The sequence below is a fragment of the Staurois parvus genome, unplaced genomic scaffold, assembly GCF_062004578.1.
Source record: "Staurois parvus isolate SC_StPar_1 unplaced genomic scaffold, SC_StPar_1.0 ptg000205l, whole genome shotgun sequence".
NCBI classification, from domain to species: domain Eukaryota; kingdom Metazoa; phylum Chordata; class Amphibia; order Anura; family Ranidae; genus Staurois; species Staurois parvus.
This window is the reverse complement of record NW_028318001.1, coordinates 10,298,747-10,321,544: the sequence shown is the minus strand read 5'-3', so window position 1 is coordinate 10,321,544 and position 22,798 is coordinate 10,298,747. Positions and strand designations below refer to the sequence as shown.

General features: G+C 40.6%; 1 protein-coding gene across 2 annotated transcripts in view; it reads right to left on the bottom strand.

Annotated features, from left to right (window-relative positions):
* Positions 1-22,798, bottom strand: part of FAM110B (family with sequence similarity 110 member B) — a 205,348-nt gene that overhangs the window by 167,564 nt on the left and 14,986 nt on the right. Inside the window, exon 2 of one of the 2 annotated variants that reach the window (XM_089678472.1) lies at positions 15,316-15,382. The gene's annotated coding sequence lies outside the window, so the exon portion shown is untranslated. Of the gene's footprint in view, positions 1-15,315; positions 15,386-22,798 lie in introns of both variants that reach the window. The other variant, XM_089678473.1, reaches the window with a different exon arrangement.

Genomic DNA, 22,798 nt, shown 5'->3' with positions numbered 1-22,798 from the left:
CTGTGACTGACAGCAGTGGGAGCCAATGGCTCCCACTGCTGTGTCTCAGCCAATGAGGAAGGAGAGACCTGGGACAGCCGAGGCTCCTGTTCACGTCGCTGGATTGAGAGGGGGCTTGGGTGAGTATAACCGAGGGGCTGTGGGGGATGCATGAAGGTTTTGCATAGAATGCATGATGGCAAAAAACCTTCAGCCTTTACAACCACTTTAAGTAATGCACTTGTGCAAGGATCCACACCTGAGCTGAGCAAATTGTTTAGGCTTTTTAATTTGAAAGTTTTTTCATATGTAAACAAGCCTATTGGTGTATTGAATACATGTGCATACAAGTTTGAGAAGTTTTTGTTTTAGCCAATGGAAATGGAAAGCACTAAGGAGAGGAGACCAGTTCTTATAGGCTAAAAATTTGGTAATTATACCCTAAATAAATTAGTAAAAACACTCGATTTATGGGTTTATAGGCATTCCCATTCAAGTCTATGCAGCAAAGAAAGCCCAGTTCTGCCTCAAAAGCAGTTCACCTAACTTTTGGAACATCAGCGTTGAGCTACAGGTGCCCGAGTGGTCATATGTGAATGACCACCATTTAAAATACATGGGATTTTAATTGTTGAGAATTTTGTCATTTCAAGTTTTAAACTAGAAAATGCTCAGATGTGAATGGGGCCCAACAGCAGGTGTTAGAACTATCCTTCATACCTCTGGCCCATTTAATCCAATCAAATGTAATAAATAAATGGCCAATTTTTTTTAGACTATCTTTTTATGGCATCTTTAGTGTAACTCTTGCTGATCTGGTACTTCACTCCTAAGCTCCACTTCTAACAAAATCTATCTTTGCAACCTATTTTGAATAGATTAGCAGAGACCAAACTAAGGTCCACCTTTGCTCCATGCTAGTTATAATCCATGCTAGTTATAGCTTTTAGATTTTCTGTAGCTAACAATCAAGTGGAGAAGTGTTCTACTTATACAAATGCAGATTAATACAAACTAAGTCAAACTATCCTGATGTACGGGTTGTTTGGGTTGCGCCAAGGACAAGTCCACTTAAAAAAAAACAAACAAAAAGAATTGTTTCACCTGTTAAAAGAGTAAAGAAATTAACATATTTCTGATCCACCCACATTCATGTCACTTTCTTGTCTGTACTCTTACTTAACAGTTAAAGGGATCGGGACTGCAAGGGTCTGCTACGCAGGTCAACGATTGCATAGTGAAATCTGCTGATCATCTCTGCCAAGCTAAGTTTTAGATGCTGATGGTCTTTCACTTTATTAGGCTTCTTGCTCAATGGTTAACTTGGGGCCCCTGTCAAGAGGCTGTCAGTTGAAGTAAATGGAAGGCACCTGTTTGAAGATCTTTTGCTCTCTCCATCTCCATTGCAAGTGGGTTTTTGCTGGTTGATGATGCCTCCATTGCTGCAAAAGTCCACCCTACTCCAAGCAGCCACATGTAGAGATAACAAACACAGCTGCCGTCTTGCAAAGTCTGCTAGTCAGCTATATTACATTTGCTACCCAAGCTACTTCTGTGGGTTTCATCATCGCACATTGCTCAATGTTTTAGAGTGATGTTTTACAGTAGTTGTATTTTGGCCACATGAAAGTGGAACATTTAGTAACTTTACAAGATTATATGGTTACTCCCAAACAGTATACATTTTCAAAAACCCTCTCCCTCTGTGATCAGTCTGAAATATATGAGGGGCTGCAGCAGGGGGCTGATCTGGGTCAGACATTAGTGAACACGGCCAAGAACTGCACACGCACCTGGATTTACATAACTAATCTGTAAACCAAAAATCACAGTCCCTAGATGCTCCCAGAATAAAGATGTTGCCTTTCTTCCGGAGAGAAAAGTAGATCAAGGCATTGTCAGGAGGAGTACTGTAATATCTTTCAGAGCTTAAAAAATACCCCAAACACTTAATTCTATAACTGCTCTGTTGCTAGAAAGTTACTCAACGCTATCACATACATGAACTTTGGCTGTCTTTCCACTTTACTGTGAGCCAACATCATTTCACAAGTGAGAAGACCTTTTTTCCCATGAGAAGTTCCCTTCGATTACCCTAAGTTCACACCAAAGTGTTTTCTGCAGCGTTTTGCGTCTTTCAGAAATGCAGTACAGTCCATTTAACATGATTTCCTATGGGACAGGTCCACATCTCTGTGTTATCACCTGGGCTTTTTTTAATGCAAAATGTTTTTAGTTCTATAGACATCAATGGGAACGCTGCAGAAAAGCACGTATTGCGTTTTTGCTGCGTTTTGTGTTTAAAATCTGCCTAGCAACAAAAAATAAAAATAAAATGCAACGCAAAACGCAATGCAGAAACGCACCAAACACAACCTACATAGGTGTGAACCTAGTCTTAGAGAAAGCAAGTAGGAATGGATAAGAATTCGTAAACGTCCAATTATGAGAAAAAGCTTAAACTCCAGTCAAATGGCTGAAGGGAACGAGTATACAGAACTTTTCTCCACCAAAAAGGAGTAATGTAAGGCACATAAACTTGTGAGTACTCCATCTCTGCTGTGCTATATGAATACTTGGAATAATAATGGTGCTCAAACTTTCATGGTAGGCTTTATATATTGACAACTACTAAGGAAAACTTCACATTGCTACATATTTGTGATATATTTACAGACTTGATCAACCTTATTTTCAAAGCCCAAGTTTCTATCCACTGGATAGAAATGGTTTTCCCTTTAACACACACACTAAGCAAAATGCAGTAGGCCCATAACAGTTAATCAGAAGTAATACTGGTGTGGCTGCAATAAAAAGTAAGAACTTTGCTATAGATTTTTACGAACCACTGTTTTTTGTAGTGAATTATTTCTACATGCAGTAGAGTGTCCAAGAAAAACATATTTTTAATAGGATGGATAAACCTGAATATTTCTATCATTTCATAAAATCCCCAATTTGGAAAAATAACTTGTTACTCACAAAAGCTGAAGCCGCTCCGAAGACCTCTGCAATCCTCCAGACCAGCTCACTTGCTCCTCGGGGGACGTGCCTCCCACACACAATTCAGCAAAGCTCTGGAGCTGCATACAACTTACAAATGGCAAAACTTTATTGTTCAGCACAAGCGCAGACACTCCACCCGGGATCCTCCCTCTCACATGCCCCTACTGGGGCTTAATCATACAGCTTTATGATTAAGGCCTAGTAGGGTGCGAAACATGTGAATGGAAGGATCCTGGGTGGAATGCTGTGTTTGTGCTGAGCAATAAAGTTGATTTTAGCCTTTGGCAGTGAGAGTGTGCAGCTCCACAGCTTTGCTGAAAAACAACTTAATGATTACTGGAGTTGGTACCTGAGACAACAATGCATCTGTCCACATCTGGTACTTATAGCTAGCCTCTCATCGCTCTTCAGAGTCACAACAGTTTACAGATTTACTTAAATGAGTTACTCACTTACAAAAGCTATGACACAACATACCAATGTGAAAATAATCTCCACAATTAAATGTCCAGCCAATCCTCTGTGCCACGTCATACATGTCTAGTTAGTGACTGACTAGGAGCCAGCAAAAACCAAGTCACATACTGGAGTCATTATGACAACTGAACATTCCTCCTGTGCAGAAGCGAGAAACAGTAAACTAGATGAGAACTGCAAGCCTTTCTTAGAGGAGGAAAAAGAAAAATAGATTTAGCTCAGTTTTTGCAGCTCAGAAAAGAGGAAACTTTAAATCATAAATCCAAACTTATCTCTAAGAAAACACACACACTCATACCCCCATCGATGGCTAATGTGCATGCATCTGTCAAGTCCACATGTGCCAGCACATTAAAGCCCAAGCTTAGCTAACAATATATCAACACAAGGGACATAAGTTACAGTTAGTATGATGTGTCCCTTGTGTTCTTCTTCTTTCAGTAGAAATCTTCCTCTGTCCTACCTGCCCACACTGCTGTGATTCTCCAGTGCGGCAGGGGTTAAAGCGGTATTAAACACAGAACCAAAATGTAATATACTGCAGCTTATCAATCATATGTGGCGACTGCATTATATTTCTTTTTTAGGCTTTTTTCTTTTGTTTTCACCTGGTGATCTGGCCTGTACTATACCTCCTGCATTAAGGTGCTTCGGGTATAATTGCCTCAAGTGCCTCGATGGGGCACAATTCCTCCCAATGTCAACGATAGGGCACAATTCCTCCTAATGAGACCAACAATGGGGCACAATTCCTCCCAATGATACCAACAATGGAGCACAATATCTCAAAATGATAGACAGCAATGAGGCCCAATGACAGGGCACAATTCCTCCCACTGACACCAAAGACAGAGCTTTGAATTTTCCCACTGACATCAAGACTTTTTCTACTCCCAATGGCCACAGCCTGGCCCCCCTAAACTCTGAAGGACAGTAAACTAGCCCTTTGTTTAGAAAGTTTGGAGACCCCTGTACTAACAGATTTAAATATACTAACAAATTGAAATCCTGCTTTATAAGCAGTTACAGTTTGTTTTCCCTTTTAGGATAAAAGTTTAACATAAATAAATTAAATTGGATCAATGTAAGAACCCCTGTCAGTGGTGAATTCACAGAAGCCATACTACAGCTTCTATTGATGACAGGATTTATGAATGCAGAGGGTAGAGCAATCAATCATCCGCCTCTCCTCCATTCACAGATATTGTGTCATTCATAAAAGCTGTAGTGCAGCTTCTATGAATGGCAGATATGGCAGGAAAGGACAGACACGGTTGAGCTCTCTTGATAAGAGTGCCTGACAGCCATTTAGCTGTATTAACCCCTCCCCTGCCTCACTGGAAGATCGAAGCAGCGTTGGGGGGGTGGAGAGAAAAGGAAGACCTCTACTGAAAGGAGAAAAAACAACACAAAGGACAAATTCTATTGACTTAAGTCCCTAGTGCTAATTTTTTTTTTTTGTTAGCTGAACTTTGGTTTTAATTCAAGCAAACCGCTATATAAAATCATAAACACATGGGTATGTGCACTGTAGCTCTAGATTCTAAATGGAAAAACAGATATCTATGTATATTTTTATTATAGATACACATTTGTGCATTTCAACAAAATGACTGATGTCTGGACACCAGCCCCGTGCAATAATGGCCTATGTATTTAGAATAGCAGCCCCTGAAGCATTTGATAGGTCAGTGATAGCACTACATGAGTAGGCTGTTGTATCTTTAATGGAAAAAACAGTTATTTGATACGCAGGTCATTATGAATTGAATACGAGGTGACATGGGTCACCATGCCTTCAATAGAGCGAGCAGAGTCATGGATGATGGATGTAGTCCATTCCCTATGTACCTGCAATAATAAAATCTATACTCCAGTTAAACATGGAAATTATTCATTTAAACTAACTCAGGGGACCCAACCTACCTGCCAAATAGCATTAATTTTAATCCTGGCATCTTGTAAAGCTGGCTTCCCTGTTCACTAAATCATTTCAGTGTGCATTGTCCTTATTTTCTGAATGGCACTGAATGAAACCATGGAAAAAAAAAAACTGTTGAGCATATAAGTCATTAAGTGATCAAACTTTCAATTAATAACCATAAAGCACATGTGCCATTAATGCACTTATAAACATGTAAGACAAAAGTCAACTGAAAACGAGACAATATACAAAGAGGGAAAAAAAATCTACCTGCCACTCAGCCAGTAGTTGATGTGCAGACCTTCAACTACAATCAGTCTCTCCCATTGTAAAGTATAATGGGGTATTCTTTATCCTGCCCTCTCAGTAGACATGTTTTCACACCGATCATCTCTCACTACCCTGCTACTCATGCAGTAATACCAAGACAATTTTATCTGCCCAATAATTATATGACTGTGTTGGGAGATACATTTACAAAAGATTTCAATAGTAAGACATTTTAAGTAATTTGTGAACATAAAGTACTGTTAGTATCCCACAACTTTACATTTATTATAAATTGCTATTCATCTGGATGTGTCATGTATCTTACTCATGTCACCTTATGTTCAGCTGGGATCAAAAATAACTAGTATAAAAGCTCCATGCTGGGTTCTAAGTCAGCGACAAATAAGCAGAGTTCATTAAATACTTCTATAGAGGAAAAATCTATGGACACAATAGCAAGAGGTAGAGAGATGGAGGGGAGAAGGAGAGAGAGGAGAAAGTGATGGGGGGGATAGAGAGAGGCAATAGCAAAGCTGAAGGACGCAGTGGGGAGAGGAGAGAGAAGGAAAGAAAGTGATGGAGGGGAGATAAAGATAGAGACTGGGGGAGGGGGAGAGAGAGAGAGGGACAGACAGACAGAGCAACGAAGAAAGAGGCAGAGAACGAAAGCAAGAATGAGAGAAGGAGAGAGGAAGAAGGGGGGGGGAGAGAGAGAGAGAGGGGGGGTAGTGAGGGGGAGGGATAGAGAGAGGGGGTGGTAGGGAGGGGGAGAGAGAGAGAAAAAAAAAAGGAGGGTGCGAGAGAGACAGAGAGAGGAAAAAGGAATAAGGGGGAGCAAGAGCGCGCACAAGAGACAGAGCGTGTGCAAGAAAAAGGTAGAGAAAGAGAAAAGAAAGAGGGGGAGAAAGGAGAAAGAGAGAGAGGAGAGAAAAATATGGAAAGAAAAAAAAGACAGAGATAGGAAGGAAGGGAGAGACAAAAAGAGAAAGGGAGAGAGACACACAGACAGACACACACAGTAAGAGGGGACAGAAAGAGAGGAGGGCATAGGGAGTGGGGGTTGGAGAGAGGCAGGGAGGGGAAGAAAGGCGGAGAGAGACAGAAAGAGGGAGGAGGAGAGACCGGGAGAAGACAGAGATAGAGTTTGGGGGGGGGGGGTAGAGAAAGAGACACATACACAGGGAGGGTAAGAGGAGGCAGAAAGAGAGGGGAGGCAAAGAGAGCGTGGGGGGGGGGGTGAGGGGGGAATAGAGAGATAGACACAGACACACACAGAGGGGTGGGGACAAAAAAAAAAAAAAAAGAGGGGGGAGAGAGAAGGCAGAGATTGAGGAAAGAAGAAAAGAGGGGGGGGCAGAGAAAGAGAGAGGGACAGAGAGGGGGTGGTGCAGAGTGAGAAAGGAAAGGGGGGGGCAAACAGAGAGAAAACCAGGATGCAGGGAAGATCAAGATAAATAGAGAGGGCAGAGGGGAGAGAGAAAGCATGAAAGGATTCCACTACAGTTTAATCATTCTGTCAAGTGCCAGCTGGCGGGGGCTCTAGAGACCCACAGACCGGGATTCCTCAGGGAGCGGAGTCTAAGCCCCAGACTGCTTATTCACCAGAGCCCCTGATGGTGGGGATGGACTTGGAGCAGACTGAGACCAGGTCGCGGCCCCCGAGTACATCCAGCTGTGGTAGAGATAATCGGCAGTGGTATGTAGTGGGTATGAGCCTGCTGTGAAGAGGCGCAGCAGACCTAGGCAGTAGCAGATGGATCCGAGCAGGATGGATGGATCCGTGCAGGATGGATGGATCCGAGCAGGAGCAGCGAAGTCAGACAGGCCAGGTTGGTAACAGCAGAGGTGGACGGTACAGGGCAGCAGGCTAAGAGTAATCGGATCACAGGCCAGGTTCAGCAACGGGAGGTCAGATAGTCAGGATTAGGCAGAGAATAGTCAAACGAGCCAAGGGTCAGGGCAGGAGACGGTCAACAGAATCAGGGTCAGGCTGGGTCGGCAACAAGGCAATCACAGAACGAGCAGGAATCAACAGGAACAAGGACCATACGACAATTTGAGCATGCAAATGGCCGGTTTAAATAGTGCGCCCTGCGCTGTCATTGGTGCCAGGAGCGCGTCCGCGATCTCGAGTGCGCATGTGTAGCCGCCGCTGTTGCCGCAATGGCCTATGTCCTAGTGCCCGTCGGCTAATGCGAATCGGCATTCTGCGCATGCGCATACCCGTGCGCCGCCGCGAGCCCTGGGATTCCTGATACATTCCTACTGCAGAATAGTAAATCACAGGTGCCATAACAGAAGGTTATGAAACTACATCATTATCTCAACAATGCCCTAACCTGTAAATTTTTTTTACGAACTTCTGATGCAAATAAATGAATCGGAGAACTGCCAATGCTATCCCAATAAAGATGCAACTGCTGAAGACAGTGTTTACTCTTAACCAGCTGATTCAGCAGGCTTAACATGGTGCTTCTGACTGACGCTTATAGTCGCATGATTCTATGATGTGAAATCTTCTCCTCGGAGAAAAATATAACGTGTCACTAAACCCAGGATCCTGCATTCACTATATCCGATCTCCCTCAGAACACAGATCATAGAAATGCAATTATTTTAGTAAATATAAACTGCTAAATACCTTTTCTCATTAGCACCTACAAGTAAAAATATGCCATACCAATTTCAGATTTAATAAATATATATATTTAACCAAATGTCCAGATAAAATGTACAATAAAAGGATCTGTAAAATATTCCTATGTCTGATACTCCTAATAATGGACAAATGTGATCATGTAGATGGACCCCAAGGGGCATGACAAATTAGCCAAGAGTTGCACAGACTGCCAACGGACTATGTGGCACAGCATGAAAATGCAAGTTCGGCATCTTTCCATTGAGTTTATGCCAAGTGTTAAATCACAAGAAAGCAGAAAGTTTGAAAACACGCATAGTGGAGTTGGAAAGACTCCAGGACAAGATTTTCAACTGAATGTCTTTTATAAACTACATAATAAAAATACCCAACTGAATCCTGGTGTATTGAGTTGCTGAAAAAGTAATTACAATGCACAGCTAGGTGATAATATCTGAAGAACCCGAGTGGTCTAAGTTCCAGATGAAGACCTCTGGTTTCCTCTATATGTACAGAAGGATGCTAAAAACATAGAAGTGTATCATCTGCACAAATTACTTTGCTGCTGTTTGTGTCCCCATTGGGGAAAATTCTCATCACTTGCTATTTCAACACTTGAGGCATGATCCACACAGACACTCACCAGCTTTTGTGCGCAAAGGCATAAAATCCCTGGCACTTCTGGGCACCCAAGGAACCACTGATGCAATGTACAGCTGCCATATGCAAGGCTCCCCAGGCACCCAAAAGTTCTGGGGGTTACACCTCAGCACACAGGAGCTGGTAAGCCTCCATGTGCATGACGCCCAACACTAAAATGTTGGCTGCTTTCTTATCCTTTTCCACCATGTCCAGGGGTCATTGATGCCTAGAAGCCCAGATCAAAATTTAGCAGATACAGTAAAAGCAGCTACAAACAAAAAGAGATAAAAAAAAATCCTTAAAGGGAGAACATACATAAAATATGTGCAGCCCAAAAACCAACCCGGTGGGACTTTAAAGGTGCAACAATGGTCCACTCTTACATAGGTAGACAGTTTATAAGGTGGAAAAAGACACCGGCCCATCCAGTCCAACCCGAGTGCGCGTGTGTGTACGGTTTTCCATATTCCTGTACATTGTGTTCACTAAGAAACACATCAAACCTTAAAATGGCATGAAAAGTAATTATGTATTTTTTTTATCAAGGACAAAATAAATTAATAAAAAAGCACTATACCTGTAAAGTAAATAAATCAACTTAAAGTAGACCCTCATCCTTTTAATGATCCTGCATTCTGCAACCTCCCCCATAACACAATTTGAAAAAGGATGGCAAGGATGGAGCCTGCATATGTGCAGGAACACCACAGGTATTTCTTGGATCTGTCGCAGCATTTCTTTGCATGCGATCGGTCTTGCAAACTGGCTCCTTGGGCTTCTACGTCACTCATCCCAGGAGGCAGCTTGCGGGATCTTGCATAGAAATGGTACAGGATCTCTGCCAGCTTACTAGCAAGGCCCATGTCAGAACTTGTGCAGTGCATGCACAGACATGCTGTGAGGATCTGCCAGGATATCCCTAAGACTTGTCTACGCATGAGCAAGATCTGAATTCTAGATGGCAGCGCTGGAGAGGAGCAGTGTAGGGCAAACTTTCCCTACAAGCAAGACAACGCAGAACTCCATGGACTACGGAGTATGTTTTTTCTCACATTTATACAAGGTCATTTTGGATAGTAAAGGCAGAGTTCCTTTTTAAAGACCTTCATATACAGTCTATCAGATTATAACTTGCATTGGTAAGAATGTTATTGCAGCTCCAAACTTGTATCCAGGGTCGGACTGACAACTCATGGGGCCCCCGGGCAATAGGGGATCATGGGGCCCGTGTCCTTACCCAAACTCAAAAAAGCCTATGAAAAAGGTACCAAGGGCATTTCATGGGGCCCCTACTGACCCCGGGCCCTCGGGCAGTGCCCGAGTTTCCAAATGGTTACTCCACCCCGGCTTGTATCACACAAATATATCAAGCTGTACTGGGCCCAGAGCACTTTGACATGGTTCATGGACCCCAATAAAAAGCTGATAAATCAGAATGCCAATCACCTGTAGATTCAAGGCTTATTCATACTGGCAATGCAATCCACTGTACATGGGGGTAATCTAAAATGATACCACTGACTACATGCGTTGTGTAAATAATTATACATTTATTTGCTGTAGACTTTATAAAATTTCTCCTGAAGAAACAGACCCATCAATGCATCAAAATGCTCTGGGCCCAGTACAGCTTGATACATTTGTGCAACACAACTATAAATTTTAATAACATGCTTACCAATGCAAGATTTAATCTAATTGGCCACACATGAAAGTCTTCAAGTTGACTAATTCTGCTTCATTTGAATAGATCTTGTTAGGAGTCTATTTAAATTATGTCATACATACTTTTAACAACACTTTAAGCTTGGACCATTGTTGTAGCTTTAAAGCCCCACTTGGATGGTTTTTGGTATATAACTTTGTACAGTATATTACAGATGTGGGTCACCCTAAAAAGGGATAAATGTTTGCAGTCTACAAGGCTTTTTTGGAAAATACTGAAAAATACTGCATATTAAATTGTGCACAGCAGGTGCATACAGAGAGAAATACTTTGGCAGATGTCACAGTCAGTGACAGTTGTATACAAACTAAGCTAACATGAGATTACTTTGGGAACCACTCTGATTGGTTCTTGATTGCTAGTCTATTCCCAGGCAGCTGTCAGTGACAATGCAGGGACCAAATAAGCAGCATAAAGAAATGTTTGCTGCTCATTCCAAAACAGAACATAGATTAAAGCGGTATTAAACTCAAACCCAAAGTAGTAGCAGCCATCAGCTTGTGATTAAGAGCTCACTCTTTGGATGCACAGAGTACGTCCAAAGAGCTGAACTAGTTAAAACAGTATTAAACCCCAAGTAAAAAATGTAATATATTGCAGCTTACCAATCCTCAGATTTGGTTGCTGCATTAGTTTTCTTTTTTTAGGCTTTTCTTCTCTATTTTCACCTGCTGATCTAGCCAGTAACACACCTCCAGTATTAGTGAGACAGAACTCTGGAGGAATGAGTACAGAAGGCACAACAGGCAGCAGCACTGCTAGTCTGGGGGAGGGGAGTCTTAAATGTACCAGCACATATAAATACAATGACAAATTGAAACACAACTCCAGCTCACGCTTTATAATCAGTTACAGCACACAGTTTTTTCCCTTTTGGGATAAAGGATTTACATGCATACTGTAATTAACAGCTGTTCATTTTAATCACCCCTGCCAGTGTCAAATGGTCTGTCTCATCCATGTAAACTGATAAATACTGCTGGAGAGCTTGTGCTTCTGAAAAATAACACACTTGCTGACTGGATCACCAGACAAAAAAAAAAAGAAGGGGCAAACCTTAAAAAAAAGGTAACTAATACAGCCATCACATCTAAGAATTGGAAATATGCACTATAACAAATGTTTGCTTTTGGATTTAATACCGCTTTAAATGTTCCCTCATTACAAGTTAGACATCTTTGTAAATACCATAGTGAACCCAGTACACAGAGTACTTGGTCTCAATATCCAAGCAGTGCTTCAAAAATAAAAAAAATTTACAGGTTTACCTCAGTTTACAAATTTAATGCGTTCTCCGGGATGTTTCGTATTGTGAAAAATTTGTAAAATGAAATGCGGTTTCCCATAGGAATGCATTGAAAACCAATTAATCCGTACCAGAGGTCAGAAAAAAGAAGAAAAAAAGTCACTATAGGTCAGAGCCGGTTTTTTAATGTAATTACCTGCTTTTTTTTTCTTCACTATAGCTCAGAGAATCAGCTGTCACTTTCACCCCCAGCTAAAAGAAAGAAAGTTTCCTTTTAGTTTATTTCCTGGAGTTAAAAGAAACAATGTTTCCTTTTAGTTTGTTTCCCAAGATAAAAGAAACAAAAAGTATCCTTTAGTTCCTGGGAAAGTGACAGCTAATTCTCTGAGCTATAGTGAATAAAAAAAAAAGCCGGCAATTGCATTTAAAAATCGGCACCGACATACACTTCGTATTGTGAAAAAAAAAAAAAATTGTAAAATGAGGCATTATTTTCAATGGATTTTCATTAGAAAACCGAAAATTACATTAACCGAGGTGTTCGTAAACCGAGGTACACCTGTATTATTATTCTGTCAGTGCTGTGATGTAGTTCCTCCCTGTATGAAACCCAATTTATGGGAATTTCTATAGGAGGTTTACAGCACCGCAGAGTTGTGTAACAGAGCTGCCAACTGCTAGTAAGCATACACGGCATCACTAGATCTATGACATATCCCTAACAGTGTAGACTGTTCATTTTGAATGGTAAACGTTTAGTTAATGTTGCAGGGCTATATGACAGGAAAAATGTGCTATGCCAGCAGATCTATCAGCCTGCAGTTCCACCACACAGCCTTGCCAGCTCTGACTGTTCATACATAAAAGTAAACCATCAGTCAGCAGTGAAGGGCTGTGTGATACAGCTGTTGGCTGCTAGTAAACATCCACTGCTTCGGCAGATAAATCACACATCCCTGCAGAGCTCACTGGTCAACTACGTTTGCGAATGATCAGCCAGGGGCCCTGCCCCTGCTGTGCTGCATGGAGGAGCTTGTCTCCAGGGGTCCCTGCTGCTGAGGCAAGCACTGTCAATCAGCCTTCATCAAGTGGTCATTTCCTTTCCTTGTTATTAGTTTAATCAGAAACAGGGTGGATTTAATTTAAATCACGATTTAAATCATGATTTAAATCACTAGTCAGTAAGGCTTGATTTAAATCCTAGTTTTCTACATAAAGACTAATTCTTGCTGGTATAACTTTAATATGCAAGTAGATGAAGATTTTTAGAATAACAACTTAATCATTCATAATTGGACAACTTTTCTGTTGTACTTAGGAAGGAGAGAAATAATCATTACCTTAATAATAACAATTTAAATAGATTTATTCAACTGAAACAATAACATTCCAGCATATGTTATTTGCTTAAACCAGTGGTCGGCAAGCCGCGGCTCGCGAGCCACATGCAGCTCTTTACACATTTTAATGCGGCTCTTCTGTGTGCCGGGCGCTCGCTCCCCTCCCCTCCCTCCTCTCCCTCCTCTCGGGCGGCCGCTCCCCTCCCCTCCCTCCTCTCGGGTGGCCGAGGACTCTGCAGCTAGCCCAGCAATGATTGGCCAGTCTCACTGCCACTCACATCCTGATAGCTAGTGATTGGCTGTCAGGATGTGTGTAGGCGGGGCAGCGTGACGAACGTGAGGGGAGCTAGGCTCCTCTCACAGTCCGCCCTGAAGACCGGAACGGCGCGGGGAGCACGGCGAGAGGAACGCGCGGAGCAAAGGTAAGTGAATTGACACAGGAGGGACTTGACTTACTACTTGCTACTTACTTACTACTACTATATGAGGGATGAATTAATATGGGGGATGAATTACTATGGGGGATGAATTACTATGGGGGATGCATTACTATATGGGGGATGAATTACTATATGGGGGAGGAATTACTATATGGGGGAGGAATTACTATATGGGGGAGGAATTACTATGGGGGATGAATTACTATGGGGGATGAATTACTATGGGGGATGAATTACTATGGGGGAGGAATTACTATATGGGGGATGAATTACTATATGGGGGATGAATTACTATATGGGGGATGAATTACTATATGGGGGATGAATTACTATGGGGGATGAATTACTATATGGGGGATGAATTACTATATGGGGGATGAATTACTATAAAAACTTATTGAAACTAAAAACAGTGTACCATCCTATGTATTTTCAGTTTTAAAAATGTGGCTCTCAAAATAAATTTCAATCGTGGTTTTGGCGAGATTTGGCTCAGTTGAAAAAAAAGGTTGCCCACCACTGGCTTAAACAAACATCCATGTTTGTTAACTAATTTGGCTAAACAAAATATATATATTTTAAGACACTTAGACTGTCAGCCCCTTCCTCCTCACACTTAGTTTCACTTTCTTCTTGTGCAGATCTATTCCACTCCAAACAATCAGAAAAATATTCTTTCTACTCTATTCACTGAACTTCTTGAAATTTAGCACTGAAGGGGTTGATTCTGTATTCATAGGTTTGTAGAAGTTAGGATTAAGGTCTTTTTCTTCACTCTGTTCATGTTATAACATCTTTGCTGTGAAGAAGAGGCATGTGATCTCCGCTGAGTCAAATTCAGTTTTGAGAACTGCAAAAGTAAACCAATCATCTGTGATAATACCTTGTAGGCAGAGAAACTGCCCAACAATCTTACAAAAACCTCTGGAAGAGCATGACATTGTGAATGGATTAATGGAATTTATTTACCAAAAAAATTAAACATATACAGCCTTATTCTACATAATTAAAAAACTAATCTTTATTTCATGATGGAATAACCTTTGGATGGTAATATATTTTCCTCAAAAAGCATTTTATTTAAAAATAAATCCGATTTAAATAAAAAAAAATCTGATTTTTGTTTTAAAAATAATTGATTTTTATCCACCCTGATCAGAAAGCTGTCTGACCACGCTGCTCAGCAACCAGGGAACAGATCAGTATGGAGGCAAGTTCTATATGCACTTGGTCTCCCAGGGGATAACACAGATTTTTTAACTTGTAATGAGCACCCTTTACTCATTTTCTTGCAGTGAAGGAGCAGTTATGTCCTAAATCTTGAACATTATTCTGTCTGTATCAAACAGTATTAGAGTTGGGGCACTCTAACACAGGAGGTGTGTTAGTTACCAGATCACCAAGGGGAGAACAGAGGGGAAAAAAGCCTAAAAACAGAAAATGAAAGCAGCCACCACATCTAAATGATCTGCAAAGCTTCAATACATTATATTTTTTGTTTTGGGTTTCAGGGGCACGTGTTGACACATTTAGTATATGTTGTGTTTTGATGATGGAAATTATATTCACAGGATTTTAAACAGCAGAAAAACATTAATTCTGTTTGAATCATATCAGTTCAGCCTACCTTCTGAATGTCTTGCCTTAAATCAGGTTTGGTAATTCCCGAAGAGATCTAGTAATGACCCGTATTCCTGCTGACACGCAAGAAAAAAGGATTAAAATCAGCATTATGCCATGCCACTGGCTAAGCTTCTAAAGGCTACTTATGCTATATGTGTGATGAGGTATAAAAAATACATGAATTCACCGGAGAGAAAAAAAATTGAGACAATCCTGTAAGTAATAAACACATAACAGATGCAGCTTGAAAAATACAAGTATTTAGGTAGAGTTTATTGCATGCCATTTATCTACAAAACAACAATTTTCCAGCATTCCAAAATACCAGCCTACATTTTCTTTAGTAAAAGTTTTCATTAAAAATTTGAATCCATACACAATTTGAGGGTAACAGTAAAATGAATTAAAGTCGTATAAAATCCCCAAACAAAAATGTAATATACTGCAGCTAACCAATCCTTAAATATGGTGGTTGCATTCTTTTCTCTATTTTCAAATTGTAATCTGGCCAGTAACATATCTTCTGTCTTGGGGTGTCTGCACTCCAGATGGAGGAGTAATGGATCTACCACTGGACAGCAGCATTCTCAGTTTTTGTAAAATGTAGTGTTAGATCCCATATGGAAGAAAAATATATTTGAAATGCTACAATTTTGCATTTACAAATATATGTAAAAATATATGTTAAAATTACTTTTTTATATGGTAAAAAAAAAAATATGAAGAATATATTTTTAAAAAATAATTTTTTTTAAATATATTCTTCAGATTATTTTAACCTATAAAAAATTTATTTTAACATATTTTTACATGTATTTGTAAATGCATTCCAAAAATGTAGATTTGTATTTTTAAAGACATACAGTAAATTTGAATTGTATTTTAAAAAATATTTGTCTTATATTTTGTAATACAAACGCATTTCAACATGCTAATATTTAAATTTTTTTTTTTAATATGGCCAAAATTGTAGCATTTCAAATATATGTCAATATATTTGGGAAGAATATTTTTAACATATATTTTGAATATATTTTTCTTCCATGTGGGATGTACTAGCAGATTTAGATGGACTTGACTATCAAATTTAAGCCTAACTCCAGGAATTCAGCCACTTTGTAAAATACGCTCTCATACTATAAGTTAGGTCCAATGAGGTGAATGTCACCTGTGGACATAGCTCTTTAATTTACCATGCTCTGGGAGTACAGCTAATCACTATAATCCCAGGGCTCTGACAAGAGAGACACTCACAGCATCTCTGCCTGCCCATCCCCTCCATTATTCATTCACAGAAGCCTTTGTATTCTGTGAATGTGTTAAATTGTTTTGTTTTCAAACTTTTTTATTTATTAAGAAATAGGCTGCAAAAACAGCTTAACAGCATAAGGTATAACATACAACAAAAAAGGCACATCTGTAATATTCATTCCAAAAAGGTACAGTTATGTACAACATAAAAGTTAAGTACATTAGGAAGGTAGGCAGAGCAATAAAGCCACCAATAGAAAGACACCATCAATTAAAGCATAAATAATCATTGGTCAGACAGTAAATGTCCATGAGTTTTCCAAACATCCCAATTTTTGTCAAAGAAGTGCATCCTATCCAGTATCGCAAAGTGAATACATTCCATGAGCATTACGGCATTGACTCTTCGTAAAATTGAGGCCAATGGTACCGTAGGTAATTCCCAATGAAGGACAATGGCCCATAGGGCTGAGACACAGCTGGTGTGAATCAGCCTCATAGCCTCAGTCTGTATTCCCGGGATATGGGCTCCCAGTCTGCGTAGACAAATGCACTGGGGCATCAACCACAGCAGACACCACTGCAGAGATCTTACTCCATATCAATGAGAGGCCTGGATAGGCCCAAAATGTAGTGAATGTGTTCACTTAATACAAAGCATTCTCTGATTGGCCAGGATATGGAAAGGGGTGGGCACAGCGGCTGTATGAGACTGTGCAGCCTCTGGAGCTGAGACCAGAAGGTCCAGCATTGGAGCACTGGAAGCATAGAGCTAATCATGTTCCTGGCACACAAAAAAAATGTAAACTGTAAATGAAAGAGATAAGTCCACAAGGTAGCATGCACCTCATTGGACTTAACCTCTACTGATCCAGCACATTTTACAAAGTAGCTCAATTTGAGGCCAGTTCTCGCTGAACTGCTAGACATTGTTACTACAGTGATTGCCATTAGCTTCCAGGTCCCATGTCAAGTGGCTGCCCTTCTGCTTGATTGACACAGGCACCTGTCAAAGAACACTGCATTTTCACAATGAATGCAAAGTATTCTCTGAATGGACAAGTTGGAGAGGCCGCCCCATGACTTGTGCCACTCTCTACATCAGTACACTGTACCCAGGACCCCATGGTCCATGATACCCTAAACTCACATTATGTCTTCAGTCTTTTTGGGTTGAATAACAAACCGTCATACAATCTGGAAGACAGAGAACATCTTGTAGCAGATAAGAGGTACTGTGGAGGACAGCAACTGAGCAGAGATGAGTATGGCAGTCAGAACTTTTTTTTAACTTCTGCGGGATCTTAATATATATAAAATCTTAGCTGGAGTTAATCCTTAAGAACAATGGTGTGATTGCAAGATTCTCAAGTGCTTCTTTCAACCGAACATCAAATAACTGCAAATGTCTGATGCATAAAAGTATCGGATGGCTTTATTGGGCATTTTAAAAAAGATAAAAAAGTAGATGTTCCCTCCAATAAAATATAACTGACATAATAGCTACTTTCTCAGTTACCTCATTTGTTTCTCTTCCAACAAAGTGTTCATCAGTTTTCCAGGCCTACATGAAAGAGATTATACACAAACATCTTACTCCCGGGATGATAAATTATAGTGCAGTAATCGTGCTCTGCTCTCATACACTGAAAGACAACACCATCAAGCCCTACAATTATTCTCCTCTAATTATATGCTCTGGCATCATACTGCGAACATAAAAATTCTCAACTTGCTTTATCAAGACTTGGCAAAGCATACTACTAATTGCAGAATTTTATTTGGCTTAAGAAGCATGCATGCCACGTGACGGATACAACCCGCAAACACAGAGCCAAGTGTCAAGTTTTCAATAAACACACACACGGAAACTGAAATTAAGTCACGGCTGCACTTCTGACACGAGGAACAGAACTTTACATCACTCCATCAAGACAGCCAGTAAAAACAAAGTACTGCGACTGCCATGAGTCAAATCACGCAAATAAAAGTTTAATTTACTGCTTAATTTTTAAAATTTTTAAAAAATTATATTAAAAAAAAAAAGGCATTATTTGCATCCAAACCAAATACATTTAAACTTTTTCTACAAAGGAAAAAAAAAGTGTGTGATTGATGGGATTTATGAAGACCAATCTGGTTCTACAAGTTCAAGCACAATATTCCCAAGGCACACATTGGCTGTGAATGTAGGTGGGTGCTACAGCGACCACGGCTGGAAATGGAAGACAACCAAAAGCAGAAAGGATCAGCACTCCAAGGATCTCCAAAACAGGTCCAAAGCTCTATTCAGCAATCACATAGTAATGACAAAAGCAACGTTTTGGGGCTTTGCAGGACCCCTTCATCAGGCATGTGACCTCAGACATTTTCACATGCCTGATAAAGGGGTCTTGCAAGGCCTCGAAACTTTGCTTTTGTCATTGCTATGTGATCACCATATAAAGCTTTGGACCTGCTTAGGAGATCCTTGGTGTACTGGTGACATACTTTCTGCTCTGGTTCTACAACACAACTGTGTCCTTACATTAGTGGTTTCTATGAAATTTAGAGGTCAGAAAGGGCACAGACAAAATTCCACAGACTGTCCAGTGCCAAAATTAAAATTGGCTCCTTTCCCACTGCAAGGACAGTAAAAAAAAAAAAAAACTGTTCTTCTGGGTTTTTTTTTAGGTTTTTAGATTGAGTGGGTAAACGTTAATTTGTCATTTTTTTTTCTTTCAGTTAGCCCATTTGTGAGGTTCTCAAACGTTCTGTCCCTGTGGCACAGGGCAATAAATTATGGGGGGAGTGGTTATTACATGATAGGAAAACATATACAGAAAAAACAATAGAAGTCTCAAAGTCTCCACCACTCTACTAAATGTGTTTTTGTTGGTGTTCCCATTGCAGAGATTTCCTGACAGAAGTTAGAGAAAAATTTACCCTTAGGGGAACCTTTCCTGCCCAATCCAGAAACAAAAATGTTTTGAATGATGTTTCCAAAATAAGACCCCATTTTCCTATTAGGCTAAAGACAATTTAGGTGGAAAAATGATGGAAAGCACTGGAGGAGTGTCTAAGTGCTAATATTACAAATCTAGTTGTTTTGACTGGAACTACATGGTCGTGAGTGGACGAAATTAGGAGTCAAGCTGGCATTATACTAGTGGAATTTCATTTGGACTTCTATTCAATATCCTGAAAAATCATTTCTCAGAATATTTCATGATGTCATCATCGAGTTAACTAATTTTGTTCGAAAAACCTTAACATTTCATCCAGGCCCACTACCTAAATGGAATCCCTGATGTATTAAATACGTTTCTTTTGTGTCTAGCACATACACATATTATGTATATTTTTTTTCTAAACAGAATTCACATTCATGATTAGAATTTAATTTGTTCAGAGAAGATAAAAACTTTCTATCCTGCTCTTTCAAATTTTCGTATCTCCAGGATTGTTGATCTGACCCCACAAAACCTTAAAAAGTCAAATGAATGCTCCAAAATGAAAACAAAAATACAAACAATATTAGAGGTATATGGCCCATTTTAGAGTCTACAGACCTAAAATGATTTCCTGATTGAGTCATATGATTATGTTTGGGTCTCGCGGGTGGATCTCGCCAACTGGCTGGGTCTCAACAGTGGATCTCGCCCACTGGGCCGGGTCTCGCCGGTGGATCTCGCCCACTGGGCCGGGTCTCGCAGGTGGATCTCGCCAACTGGGCCGGGTCTCGCCGGTGGATCTCGCCAACTGGGCCGGGTCTCGCCGGTGGATCTCGCCAACTGGGCCGGGTCTCGCCGGTGGATCTCGCCAACTGGGCCGGGTCTCGCCGGTGGATCTCGCCAACTGGGCCGGGTCCCGCCGGTGGATCTCGCCAACTGGGCCGGGTCTTGCCGGTGGATCTCGCCAACTGGGCCGGGTCTCGCCTGTGGATCTCGCCAACTGGGCCGGGTCTCGTCGGTGAATCTCGCCAACTGGGCCGGGTCTCGCCGGTGGATCTCGCCAACTGGGCCGGGTCTCGCAGGTGGATCTCGCCAACTGGGCTGGGTATCGCCAACTGGGCTGGGTCTCGTCGATGGATCTCGCCCACTGGCCTGGGTCTTGGTGGTAGAACTGATCTACAAAGTAGGCTTTTAAAGGCTGACCATTACTGCTTTCTTTAGCATAAGATTTTGCAAGGGATGTCTGCTGAGTGCTCCCCCTTAATCTTCCAGAACTTTAAACAATCATGTCCAGCTGATGCAAACATTTATGTTAATGGAGAGAGCTTGGCATAAAAGATGTTTTTTAGAGTTCAGGTTGTTTCGTCACATCTGACTACCATCTAATTTATGAAGGTTCCTTTATTCAGCTTTTAGTCAGCAGGAAACCTCAGCATGTACATAATAAAAACACTTCAGCACTTATTCTGCTGCTGTACTTGCCAAAACCTAGCTGTAAACAGGTGGGTTCCATACCAATGTCTTGGAAAAAGATTGCGCCTGCTGCAGTTTTCCATTTAAGTCAAGTGCTCCTTCACAACATGAATTAAAAAAAAAAAACAAAAAAGGATGGAAAACAAATATGCATTAACACACAATACAATCATCTGTGGTGAGTCAGGACACATGTGCTTCTATCATCAATAAACACAGCTCAAAAAGGTAAGATGTTGGCTATAATTTTATAAATACATTGGATACCTAGCACTTAATACATCATAGATCTAGGTATTTATTCACAGAGGCCCTGTTTCAATCACTCCGTTTACTCATCTGTCAGTCCATTTAGACAGGGTTACTAACAGTCTGATGTATGACAATGAAGCACAGGCCAGCGTGTGAGATTCTACAATATCTTTATCCATATCTTATTACTTTGTCAGCTAATCATCCAAACAAATACAGTTCTAAAAATAATTTTTATTTTTGGGAAACAGTATCCAATGCACTTTTGCAGTCACTCTTCGTAGGTCTTTAATTTTCTGCTATTCTTTAACGCATCATCTCCAATAAGTTAAAACAGTATTAAAATGCAAAAGCAAGCAGTTTTCTTTTTTTAGGCTTTTATTCTATTTTATTGGTGATCTGGCCAGTAAGTCTGTTGTTTTTCAAAAGAACAAGCTCTCTTGCAGATGTATCAGGGATGAGACAAACCATTAAACACTGGCAGGGTGCTTACAGTGATCAGTTTTTATTATGTTAATTATCTCAAAAAAGAACAATGCTGTTGCTGTAACTTCTCAGAAAGTGTTAGCTGGAATTTGTCTTCAATTAGTTAGTGTATTTATATCGGCTAGTACATATAAAACACTCCCCTCCCTCCAGACTAACAATGCTGCTGTCCAAAAGGTCTTGCCTGTGCGCCTTCATCCAGAGTAGCTGCACTCTAATAAAGGAGGTGTGTAACTGGCCTGATCACCAGGTGAAAACGGACAGAAAACAAAGCCTAAAAACGAAAACGAAAACTAATGCAGCCACTACATCTAATGATTGGTAATCTGCAATAAAAGGTATTACATTTTTTCCTTTGAGTTTATTACTGCTTTGTATAAACTATATTTTTTTTCACTTTCAGGCTCCATGCACTATAAGCTCAAAAAAATGCTAGAAAAAAAAAATTGCTGGATGAAAAACACTGTTAATAGCGGTTTTGTGCAAGCTTATAGTAACGTTTTAGTAGCATTTATGAATGTTAGTGTTTTACAGTACATGAAAGAAAAAAGCTGGAAAAAGCGGTTGGTGGAGTTTTAGAAGTGTTTAGGAGCTTTTGGTGCTTTTTTCTGCTGGAAAAAAACTCCAAAAACTCTTACAAAAAAACTTTTTCTGCTCCTAGAAGCTGAAGCTCAAAAATTGCCAATAGCCTAAAGTATTATTATAATACAGGATTTATATAGCGCCAACAGTTTGCGCAGCGTCTTACAAAATGAAGGTAGACATTTCAGTTTCAATACATTTTGGTACAAGAGGAAACAGAGGGCCCTGCTTGTTAGATCTTACAATCTAGGAGTGCGCATGGACACATAGGATAACACTGTTTAGCTTCTAGTAGCCTAACCCAATGCCAACGTCACACAAATATGCAGCCTCACAGAACTGGGCATTTTTCCATGGGGCCGCATATTTGCGTACCTGTCTTTCTGCTGGGAGTGCACCGCACAGCGCGCTCCCAGCACAAAAACCGGGGTGTCACTGACATCCCTGGGTCCCATTCTAACGTTCGGGACCCGGGACTCCCGATTCCGTGTCACATGATCGCTGTGATAG